Here is a 12,674-nt window from a genome sequence, read left to right as displayed (position 1 = left end):
CCTCGCATCTTCAGTTTGAAGGACAGTTGGTGCTGTACGGAATGAAGCTGTTGTGACCATATGGAAACTCTGAATGCATCTTATTTACTTCCAATAAAGGGGTCTATTGACTTGCAGTCCTCTTTGTGGACTTATCTTCAGCAGGTTGCCTGCTATTGGAAGCAGTTTGTTGAGAAGAATATATGGTTGAACATGTTTTGATATTTTGAAAATATAGCATCTTAGCTTTCTGGAAAGTAATGATAATTTTCAATATTTATTCAATTATTTTAATTTATTCTTTTATTATTTCATGTATATCCTGTCTTTAAGCTTATATAAATATTTGAAGTAATATATATTTTAGGTAGGCACACATATAATTACTCCTGAATATAAAGTTAGTAATATTATTTTACTTTATGCTTTAATATTTTGCAAAAAGTAGAATAATATTGCTAACTTTATATACAGTGAACATTATTGTGTTCCTGCCTGGCATGAACAAGAACTGCTTCTAAGAAATAACACAAAGATATATTTGGAAGTGGACAATACTTATTTTGTGTGCCAATCAAGCGAGATAATACAGATTGTAAATCTATTTATAAAATTAAATTTATCCTGAAGTATTTTTTTTTTGCTGCTTTTAAATTTAAATCTCAAAACTGGCTTAATCTGGGTACTTATCTCCATAAACCCTCTGTTTTAAATGTCTTAATAATATGAAACATAAGTTCTAATTTTGTTTAGTAATTGAATTTCGCACAAAGTTACTTTCTCTAATCAGGAATTGTATGTTGCAAAATCAGTCTTTTTTTTTTACCAATAATGAACAGGAGAACAGGTATTGAAAAATAGCAAATAATTTCTAATCCTTTTCCTGACGCACAAAAATCCTATCTAGAGCTTTAAGTCTTCATTCTCATATATTCTCTATAATCACCTATCACATGTAATGTTATTTCTTCATGTAGTTTGTGAAAACAAGGGTTTGCTTTCTGATTCTGTATTTATTTTTAATAGACTATTCATTTCCTATTGCAATGCTATTACAACATATTTTCTCTTCAGTGGCCTTACATTGTCACATACCATATCGATTGTGAGATGATTTCATAGAAAAGGAGAGGGTATGTTTTTTGTTAAAAAAAGAAAAGAAAATTATTCAGTTACAAGTAACTACATAAACAAAGTATAAGTATACATAGAAGAAAGAATGTGCAGAAGGTAGATATAGTTTGCTTCTGTTTTAGTTAAACTAAGTTGTTTTGCTACAAGGGCATTGTTTCAGGTTTACTTAAATTTCCAGGAAGGCAAGTACAGCTGTAATGTAACTCCCAAATAATAAATGTTGTAACTCTTTGAACCTGCAATTTTCCAGATGCTTGGGGGTCACAGCTTTTTTTTCCTTTCCCACCTTTTTTAATTTATTCATCCAGTTGAGAAACATTTGGGGGAATTAGATTTCTAGGCATTTGGGAAAAAATATTAAAATGTTTGGATGACATAGATGCAAATATGTAGTTTTCCAAGCAGCAGAATAGAAGTGTTTCCTGATTGCTTTCTTCTGAAATGCTGTTCTTTCCTAGCCAACTGTACATGGTTTTGGAGCCAAGACAAAGGTAGCCATATTCCAAACTTACTACTAAGTTACATGTCAGAGGTGTCCACAGGATATGGACCAAAAGACCATTGGTAATTGCAACAGATTGAAGCTATACTTGTTTTGATGTACTTCAGTTGTAATGTTACAGCTACCCTCCTGAATATTTTGACCATAGATAGATCCCTTCAGTTGGGTTATTAAATATTTCAGCTACCATTCCTTATGCAGTTATTCCAGTTTTTCATTCTAACAGATTTCTTGAAAAATTCAGAACTAAAAGGAAGATGCTATGATAAACAATGAAAGGATAAAAAAATAAAGACAATAATATCTAGACCTCCGGTAAAATTCTGCAAATGAAGCAGGGCAAAAGCATAATAAAAGCTTTATAAGAGACATTATGGAGATGAAGGCTGAACAACTCAGTTGCACATAAAGCACATTAAATATTTGATTAAAGCATCCTCAGCTACTCACCCTAATAGAAATTACCTTTTTTTCAGATGAGACATAGAATCAGAATGTGCAGCTGGCATATACTGTACATGCTAAGACTTCAAGGATTTTAAGAGTCAGTGAGATATAGCAGTCAAGGGGTTGGATTAGAACTAGGAGAGCCAGATTCAAGTCTCTGATCAGCCATAGAAACTCATTGGGTCTTTGAGTTAGTTGCTTTTTTTAAAATCAAATTACATCAGAGTGGGTGTATACAATGAAGTGAATTTTCTAAATAAAGTACCTTAATCTCTTGGAGAAAAGACAGACTATAAATCAGTAAAGCAAATAGTTATTTCTTCTTCCAGGAATAACTCCCTTGGGAACTTAAATATTTAGTTTAATTGGATGGCATAGAGATTATTCCTAACAATAAATATTTAGTACCTGATATAATCCCATTAGCATGATATTGTTATGTAGCAAACATGCAAATGTTCATTTATTCCTTTGGTTGACATGGTAGTTCAAAAGGTTTGCAAAGCAAAAAGACTGATAAGGTTTCTTAAGCATAACTCTGAATATAATCTATTTGGCATGGCCAGGAATGGGAAAAAGAAAATAATGGCATTTACTTAAAAAAACAATTCTTGATAAATATTTCCATAAATTGACTTGCTCAAAGTTGACTTGATTCATTACAAAAGAGTTGTTTTTTCTAGGAAATGGTACTTGCGTCAAAAAGTTGTGTGCAGTTTATTTGCATATACTATGATGAAATCCAATTCCAACTGATCTACAATTCTACAGGGAAAGAGTTCTTAGACAATGAAGCCAGGTATATTGCAACTGTAAATTAAACACTTTGGCTTTTATCCTAAATACACTGATTCCAGGATAAATTTAACTGATTTCAAAGAGTTGAGCCAGTAACCAAATGCCCTCTGATATGGTTTATCAGTGTATTTTGAACTAATGTTTTATGGACTGCTTTAGGATGGGTGGGCAATATTTTGGCAGCTATCAATCACACTTCTAACATATGTATTGTATGTATGTATGTATGTATATATGTATGAATGGTATGTAGCTGAGAGCCATAGTAAGTCAGGATATAATATCTTCAATTTACCAGATGACCTTTGAATGATAGGATGTGAGTTGTGGCCTCTGTTTCTCTAAGCTTTGCTCACTGCTACTTAGCATACCAAGTTTTGTTTATTCCCCTTTGAAAATTAGTAGGAAATCATGCTAGTTTTTGTGCTTTCTTGCCACATTTTTGTTGGGATTTTTTTAAAAAAATGGCCAGGAGAATTTTCATGGGGTACTGTAGAAAAACAGTCTTGAAAACTGGATTGCATGATCTTTTTGATGTTATCTGTGCTAAGTAAGAATGAAAACTCCCTACATGTATGTATGTACATATATGTATATTTGACTAAATATTTTTTAAAGGGAAGATAACTAACACAATCTAATATAAAGCAAAAGAAAAAGAAAAAAGAAATCAAAGCAAAAGCTGGAAGTGCAAGAAAGGGGGGGGGGAAGTAAAAGAAAAGTAGAAAATAACAAAGATACAAAACTTCCAAAGTTCTTAACAGTAGTTATAGTACAATTATAAATAAATAAATATCTCTCTTCTTCATGAAATCATTTTTTTTCTGTTTTTTCCTGTTTTACACAAAAGTCATCAGGGGTCTCCAGTCAGCAGTAAACATAGATAACTGTCTGTTATCTGATCAAGGAACTCAATTTAGCCATCTCAGTAAGTTCCATCATCTTTACGAACCATTCCTCCATTATGGGTAGTTCCAAATCTTTCCATCTTTATGCGTCCAATAATCTTGCCGCAGTTATTATGTGTAAAACAAGTTCCATAACTTTTTTCCAACTGTTTGTTCATCAATCACAAAAGAATGTCAGTTATATATAAATCTTTAAAATCCTCTGAATTTTAAAGTTTGAAGTATTTGTGTATTTGAACCCAGAATTTTCTAGTTCTTTTACATGGTCACCAAACATGATAAAATGTTTTCTCTTGTCATTCATTTCTAACATAAATCTGAAGAATCTTTATATGTTCTCGACAATTTTTACGTAACATCTTATATTTAATTAATGGTTTTTCCAGTGCCACACAAATCTAGACATATCCTTCTGCCACTGTTTATTATATGGTATATCAGTTGTCAAAGATATTATCTGAAACATTTATTCATCAGTTCTGTTTGATCTTCTGCTTTCCTATTTTTGTTAACATCTGCTTTCATATTTTGTTAACATTAAGAGAATTTGGTGCATTAGCAGGTTTGAATATTAATAAATATTCAAACCTGCTAATGCACCAAATTCTCTTAATTTTCCATTAATATTTCAATTCCTTTTAAAGCAGTGGTTCTCAACCTTTTTAATGCCGCGACCCCCAACCGGTCGTAAGTCGAGGACTACTCAACCGGTCGTAAGTCGAGGACTACTCAACTGGTGCAGCACTGTTTGCAGAATGGGACTTTTGGCGGGCTCAGCAGGGCAGAGACAGCCTGGACAATTCCTATTGGCTTTTGAAAGCCAATAGAATTAGACTCTATTCAAGATAGTCTATTCTATTGGCTTTCAATGGGTCCCGACCCACAGGTTGAGAACCATTGCTTTAAAGGAACTTCCATAACTGTCAGTAAATCATCTGCAAAAGGCCTTAATTTACATTTTTTAATCTTTACTCCCATCAATCTCTCTTGTTTACTCTGTATTTCAAGAACCAGAATAAACAGTGGAGGAAGCAGAAGGTATCCCTGCATTGTTCCTTTTTTAAAAAATCTCACAGGATCTCCATTAACAATCATTTGTGATTTTTGGGGAAATGTAAAATGATCTTATCCATTTTATTAAGTTCTCTCCAAAATTATGTCTTCCAAAATCATTAACAAAAACTCCAGTGGTAACGACTTTCTTTTTGAAGGACATTCTTGGTACTTATTGATTTGTTATAGTATTTGAATACTTTGGAAAAAGGATCTGCAACTGCATGCTATAGTGTCAAGTGCTCCTCTCCAGGTATGTGCAGATCTGTATAAATCAGTCCTGGATTACTATTCCCGTTATTAGAGCAGGGGTCTCATCTGTCAAGATTTTTTTTAATGCTTTATTTTTCAAATAGCCATTACCTTCCCAACTCCTGTTTTGTATATTTATTTTTTTGAAGCTAATCAAAAGCTGCCACTTATTAGACTGATACTTTACAATAATCTCCCCAAATCTATTACTGTCCAAAGGCACTTTCCATCTTTCTTAGCCAGTATGGCTATCGTTAACTTGTGACCCAATATAACCAGAAGGTACCAGTTTGGAGAAGGATGATTATAATGTAAACAGAACCAAATTTACCCTCAGGTACCCTTAAATCATTCCTATTTACTCTCTGCATTCTAATAAATATTTATTCAAATGTAATCATACACTGTTTATAAAACAGTTCTCCTAGATTTAGTGGCATGACTCCAGATTTAGAAAACAACCAAGCTTTCTCCTAAATGAATACCTAGTATACCTGGCTTATTCCCTGGAAAAGTGTTGATGTCAATGCTGGCCTAGGTCAACAGCCAAAATGTTCTGTTCTTACAGTAACAATCTAGATGACTATCAGATGTTCCTAAACAAGTCAACAACAGTGTTTTCTCATCATGTATTTCAGTAGCAGGTGTGAATGTACAGTATTCTGGCAGAATGATCTAGAATTTTCTATCTTTTTATTTTAAGTAAAACATTTTTATAGGATTTGTCTTCTGTATATTGGATGACTAAGGCGGGAAAGATGCAACACTACAAGTATAACAAAACAGCTTGGCATAAGGATAGATAAGAAGATTGAAACCCCACATTCATTGGGTGTGAGTATTATGAATGCTGTAATTGGTATTTTTCAGTAAATCTAGTTGGCTGCTCTCCAAAAACTTACAGGGTTGGACCTGATTACTACTTAGGCAGGAGGTCAGAGAAAATTCCTGATCTTCCCATGGGCTGATCTGGGAGGCTGGAGAAAGATCCAAGAAAGTGATGGCAAGCTACTTACATTCTCTTGTCATGAAAAGCATCTGGAAAAGTCCACAAAGTCACCAAGAGTCAATTTTGATTTAAAGAAGACTTTAATTTCCTCTTTCTTTAAAAAGAATTGTATAGATACCCTCTCCAATATGGCAGTCTCCAAACAAGCTAGATTGCAACCCAACTAATTCCAGAGCAAAGTTCTAATCCAACATTTGGAGGGATCAGAATGAGAAAGACAAATGTATACAACTGCACTGTACATCTTTATTGTTTTCCTTTTTTTTAGTTGTTATGTACTCTTTGCATCCTTAATTGCCTTCTCCCCTCAAGCTGAAAGTTCATTGAGGTAGCACTTGCTCTCAGTTAAATGGATTACAATACAGGATTACTTGTTTTAGGGAGTACTTTATTTTTGCAGAAGATGCTTTGTGTGCCTTTATTGCAATTTAAAGAGGTTATCTTGTTATGATAATTAGTCAATTGAGGATTAGTTACACATTGGGAAATCTATACAACCTGCCTGATGCATGATGTATCTCAAAATAGGACTGTACTGTATGACCAAGGGAGTAGACTGGCAGAACTTGATAGGGTTCCTGCACTTAAAAAACGATGGCCTGTTTTAGTGATTCATGTGCTGTGCTTGATTGTTTCCTATGTGTGTGTATGTTACAAATGTTTGTGAAAACCTTTTTTGTATTCTCAAAGCTGCATGTCTTTTGCATGAAATAGGTGTGAGTTGCTGACAACACTGGTGAGATACTGGAATGCTCCTGCTGTTTTACCTCACCCCAGATTGCTGTTATGTTGTGTGAATGAGAGACTTTCCTCTCACTATTGCATGCTCATTTGTGTGTCACATAGATGCACACAAGACTGTTTTTATGTTATGTTAATATACTATCATGTGTATATTTATTTATTTGAATCATTCATATTTCTCAGCCTGAACAGGTCGTCTTCATAAAAAAAGATTTGGGGTGTGAATATTCTGATCAATCACTGATTCCACCTTCCTAAAACGCCTGAAAAATCCAGAGCTATTATGCAGTTCTTGTTTAGATATTCTTACAATTTCACAGCAATATCCAATCTTCAGTTAAGGTACATGAAACCAAGTGGTGGTTCAGTTATTTGCAGGACTCAGGCACTCACTTATGAAGATTATGGACTGGCTGAAATGGTTCAGTTGACGTTCTTACAGGCCATCTTGTAAGTCAGGGCTTTTCAATCAGTTGTACAGGTACCATCTGTGGTACATTGGCACCTGGCAGGTGGTACGCGACCATCCTAGAAAAGTGGTAGTGAGGGAGGGGAATGAGCTGAACCAGTGGCAGCACCGCACAAGCCTGAGCAAGAAATGGCTGGAGCTGCAGGGCTGTCAGGGCTCAACGGAAGCTCCAGAGCCAGGCTCCAGCTGGAGCTCGGTGCTGATCCTGGCGCTTCTGCTGAGCCCAGAAGAAGCACTGATCATCTAGAATGTTGCAGCATTTCCAGGGTCTTGTGATTTACATTCAGATGCTTGGCAACTGATTCATATTTATGACGGTCAGTGTCCCAGGGTCATGTGAAGTGACCAAAACCTGCTGCAACCACCCAGCAGATGGTGGAATAAAAACCAAACACCCCTCCACCCCACCCCCACTGCCAACTTTCAACAGAAATGCTCATAACAATGAAAACCTCGGACAGGAGGAAGAGCGCTGCCAGGCAGGCATGCAGGTGTCTTGTTCCACTGTGGCTTGGGGGGGGGGCACTTTTTTCAGTGCCATTGTAACTTCGAACAATTACTAAGCAAACTGTTGTAAGTCGAGGACCACCTGTATTTTATCACTTTTTTTCTTTTCTTTTTTTTTGGGATCATCAAATTTTTGACACCTTAGTAGGCGACTGGTGGTACTCGGATATTGCCATATCCTAAAAGTGGTACAATGGGTGAAAAGGTTGAAAAGCCCTGTTCTAAGTCATGTGCATAAAATCCAGAATTGCATTTTAGAAGCTAGTATCTAACAAAGAAAAGAGTCTGGATCCATATATTATGGTTTGAACCTTTAGTTGTATAGGATAGCTTTTATTCTGCATGGGAAAGCATGCGGATCAAAAACTAAGCGTTATGGTTTTGCATTCTCTTCTTGATATCTCCTGAAGAAAACATTGGGCCCAGAGTGGCCTACCGCACCTCTGCAGGCCACACAGGGCCATTGCAAGCACAGCTCCCACTTCCAACTACTATTTGTGTTTGTAGCTGCTTAAGACGCAAAGCCAACTGAACAGCAACCTGAGCTCTCCCTCACCCAGAGTATGGCTGCTCCAGAGAAGCCCGTGCTGACAGGCCCAGAGGAGCAAGCATGGTACAAAGGCTGACGCCATCTGCTGTAAATTATCATTAGGATTCACCCTGTGTACTAGGCAAGTGCCCATTTCTCCAGGGGAGTCAGCCAGCTTTGTATCAGCTAGTTGGTTTGACAACCAGTTCCTGTAAACTAGACTGAAACAACCCACGCCTTATAATGGGGTGGATGTTTGAGACAAGATCTGTTTCTGTTTTTTTATCTCTATGAGTTTCTATGAATGAACAAACAAAGAACAGTTTCAATTAGTTTTGCCTTTGTTGAAAGAAAGATTCTGTAACATCACTCTCTGGCAGCACTTTTGTCCAAATAAAAATGGGTGAAATAGAATGTGTTTGTGTGGCACATGTATTTGCATTGCCCTTACACTACTGTAAATATGTCCTCCATCATTTATATACATCATATTGGCTTGATAGAATAGTTTAATTTTATTTAGCTTTTCCTCTGCCCGACTGCAATTCTGCAGCTTTTAAGAAAGTCATGAAATTTCATGTAGTTGCTGGAACAATGTACAATAATGTACTTGTATAGATGTAGATTTTAGTTTTATATCTGCTACCTTAAATCAGTATTTGCATCTTGAGGTGTACGGGATCTTTGCATTATATTTTTCTATCTAAACAGAGTAAACCTTGATAATAAATTTATCTCATCTTTTCCACTTATCATTTTAGCATCACAAATTCCTTCAGAGAACTACACAGCTGTCCATCTCCATTTTTCTCACTAAATCTCTTATTACAGAAGAAAAGCTGCCAGAGAGCTAGCCAATGTAACATCTCAACAGATTGGATGCATCACACAGGCTCATTGATAAACTGTGGAGTTACCAGGAAATAATTTTTTACAGCTCCCCAAGCTTAAATCTCTTTAATTAAAAATTCAATTTTTATTTTATTTCTGCCTGTTTGTTTGGCCTGACTACAGTAGTTTAGCATACTGAAAGCTGTTTCATGGGGCAAATCTTTTTCAGTGGCATTTCAGACGTGTTGTTTTTAGTTTTGCAAATCAGACAGTCTTACACCTTTTTGTGAAAGAGCTTTGAACTCCTTGCCTCTGCTGATATTCACAAAGCACATCACTAGCTACTTTTGAAGTCAGAAAGTTGGACTAAAGTTGGACCCAGATTGTTGGGGGCAATGTAAAATATATGTATACATTGCTTACTGGTGCACACTGCTTAGAGAGTGCTTGCACTTAAAGCGGTATGTAAGTCTCATAAAATAAATAAAAATAATAAATAAATATTCCCCAACTTCATGTGTTGGATTTGAATTTCCACAATATGTAGTTAAAGCCAAGTTGATGGAGTGGTTAAAGCACCAGGCTAGAAACAAGAAGACTGTGAGTTATAGTCTTGCCTTAGGCATGAAACCAGCTGGGTGACTTTGGACCAGTCACAATCGTTCAGCCCTAGGAAGCAGACAAAGGGAAATCGCTTCTGTTTTTCCAGAAAAATTGCAGGGACTTGTCCAGCAGTCACCAGGAATTACTGGTGTCACTGGTTATAAGCAATGTGATTGGTTCTCTGTGTGGGCTTTGCTGTTATCTCTCTTTAGCATGTCACAAGTCAGTGGAGACACATTAGGTAGGAGAGTTCCTGCAGTATGAATGAGATGGGACTGGTGTTATTATGCAATTGTACAGTTTTGGAACTTTTCCTGAACTTCTCAAGAATATTTTCCCTTGTGTCACTTCACACACCCCATCTAATCATCCCACAAATTCAAAATGATGGAAAATAAACATATGGGAAAGTAGTTTCCAATCATAAATATGCACCTACAAGACTGTTTTCATAATTAAGCAATATTTGAAAGACTATAATGTGGACAATATAGACAAACACAAAAAGACACATCAAGGCAGAATCACCTCTAGAGAGAAAGAAGACAGACCTGGACATGATCATATATCAGCTAGGTCTGTACACTGATAAAACCAAGCCTCTAGCCATTGAGGCAACTTCGGACCTAATCACGAGTAGGGAAGTGGCTGTGATTGATAAATAATAGCACCCAGTATTATGTCTCTCATTAGTTTCAGGCAGCAAGGAAAAGCTATCTTGCAACTGCAGTAAAAGGAACAAATTTTTTCCATTGTTACCATTTTAGAATTTTACAAATACAAATTAGAAAATAAACCACTGCCCCCTATCATATAAAACAGTCTAAATCTGCTTTCCCCTCCTTATCTGGCTTAAAGCCTGGAGAAAAATTGATTTCAAAAATAGCTAGGGGAGGAGATGATTGATATGAGAGGAATTCAGGAAACAAAACATTGACAGAGGGGACAAATACTGCAAGAGAAATGGCTGTGCTAGAATTGGCTAATGATCAGAGGGAGGGAGCATAATCTCAATCTCGCCAGATGCTCAAACCCATCTTGGGTCATATAAATTCTAGCCACACCCCAAAGATAATAATGGCAAAATATTATAGATCTGAAATGGTGGTGAGATAATCTTGTTTTCAGGAGGAAAATAATACTTTTCTCATGGTTTATGAAATTCCAAAAAGGCTGTTCAGCCTGTGTTGGGAATGAGATATATGATTAAAGAAGAAGATTATGACAGTCATTGCATGATAAAGCTTTTGTAAAATGCAGCTGGTTTAGCTTGTGTGCTACAGTTTTACTTTTGTTACATACAGTGAATAAAGGAAACATGGAATATTCAGTGGCATTGAATATTTTCCACGCCTTTTACTAATATATTGCATTAGAATGAATTATGTATAAAGTACCATCTTAGGCTGTGGTGTATGTACTCAGATTGAGATTTATTTATTAGTATCTTTTATTATTTTATTAGTAGCCTTTATTATTTTTACAAATATTTCAAGGTGGCAAACATACCCAACACATCTTCCTCTTTCTATTTTCCATACAATGACAACACTGTGAGGTGGGTTAGGCTGAGAGAGAGTGACTGGCTCAAGGTCACCCTGTGGCTTTCATGGCGAAGGTGAGACTAGAACTCATGTTCTCCTGCTTTCTAGCCTGGTGACTTAACCACTAGACCAGGGGTAGACAACTTCGGCTCTTTAGCTGACTCAGGGATTCTGGGAGTTGAAGTCCATGAGTCATAAAAGAGCCGAGGTTGCCTACCCCTGCACTAGACCAAACTGGCTCTGTTGTTGATAGAATATATTTTTGTTTATGGCCTAAACGTCTCTGCCATTTGTCACTGAGAGACTCAGCACAGCCTGGCTACCTTTATTTAAGCAGCATCATAAACTAATTTATTCTACAATTGCTCTAAGTTGGATTGGAACATTACTGTCTCTACTTTCCAGTGTTGTTTATACCCAACATGCTCCCAGCCTATATACAGATCAGAGCAAGTGCACACACCATTCAAAACAGCCAGCAAAAAATATAGCTTTATGTTTACTTGTTCCCAGTCCTAAAATAGCAGTGAACTGGAAAATGCTTTAAAAGGTAGACAAAAGCAGGAAAATAGAGACAGATAAATAAGAAATAATTCATATTATTTATATCAAAAGGAGACAAAACGTTCCTAAGCCTCTGGAAACAATAATCATGAAGTGTTCCAGAGGGAGTCATCTTCAGTTTTAACCCTTTTATGCAACGTAACTATATAACAGCAGCAGATTAGTGGTGGAAAGTCAGATGCTGAGTGATCTTTCTTATATTCTTGATCTTAAAGGGAACAATTGGGAAATGGAGATGATGCATACAGTGAGCAGAAACAGATGCTAGGAGCAAAGCAGGGCTGGAGCACTGAGGATGGGAATTGATATAACTGCTCAGAGGGACTGGGGGAAGACAGGATGCTTTGCACATAAAGTGAACGTGTGATGAAAACAAGGAATTTCTCTGCTTTGCTCACCTGCTCCCTTTCCTACTGGGGAATGAGGCATCCCCATGGCCATAGGGCTTACAGACTGAATACAGGTGGGGAAGATGAGGGAAGCAAAGAAGAAAGAAGACAAAGTTCTCCCCACCTTAGACTTGGCCCTTTGGGATTGAATCCCTAACCAAGGTTAATATCTCCCAGGGATTAATAGATAGTGATAGCAATTTTTATTTCTGTACCTTTAATAGTGGCAGCATGGGAAAGAGTGTCATGGAAACAGGGAATCAGTGGTAAGGGGGAGATGTGTGGAGGACTTATTTTTAAAAAGAGTTATCTTTTAACACATGTATGACAACTACAATTGCAAAAGTGTATGTGTGTGCAACATGGCATAGAGCAGGCACGTTAAACTCGCGACATCACGTGACATCGTGCA

This window comes from Crotalus tigris, unplaced genomic scaffold, assembly GCF_016545835.1.
Source record: "Crotalus tigris isolate CLP2741 ecotype Arizona unplaced genomic scaffold, ASM1654583v1 scf7180000020265.513298, whole genome shotgun sequence".
NCBI classification, from domain to species: Eukaryota; Metazoa; Chordata; class Lepidosauria; order Squamata; family Viperidae; genus Crotalus; species Crotalus tigris.
This window is presented reverse-complemented; position numbering follows the sequence as displayed.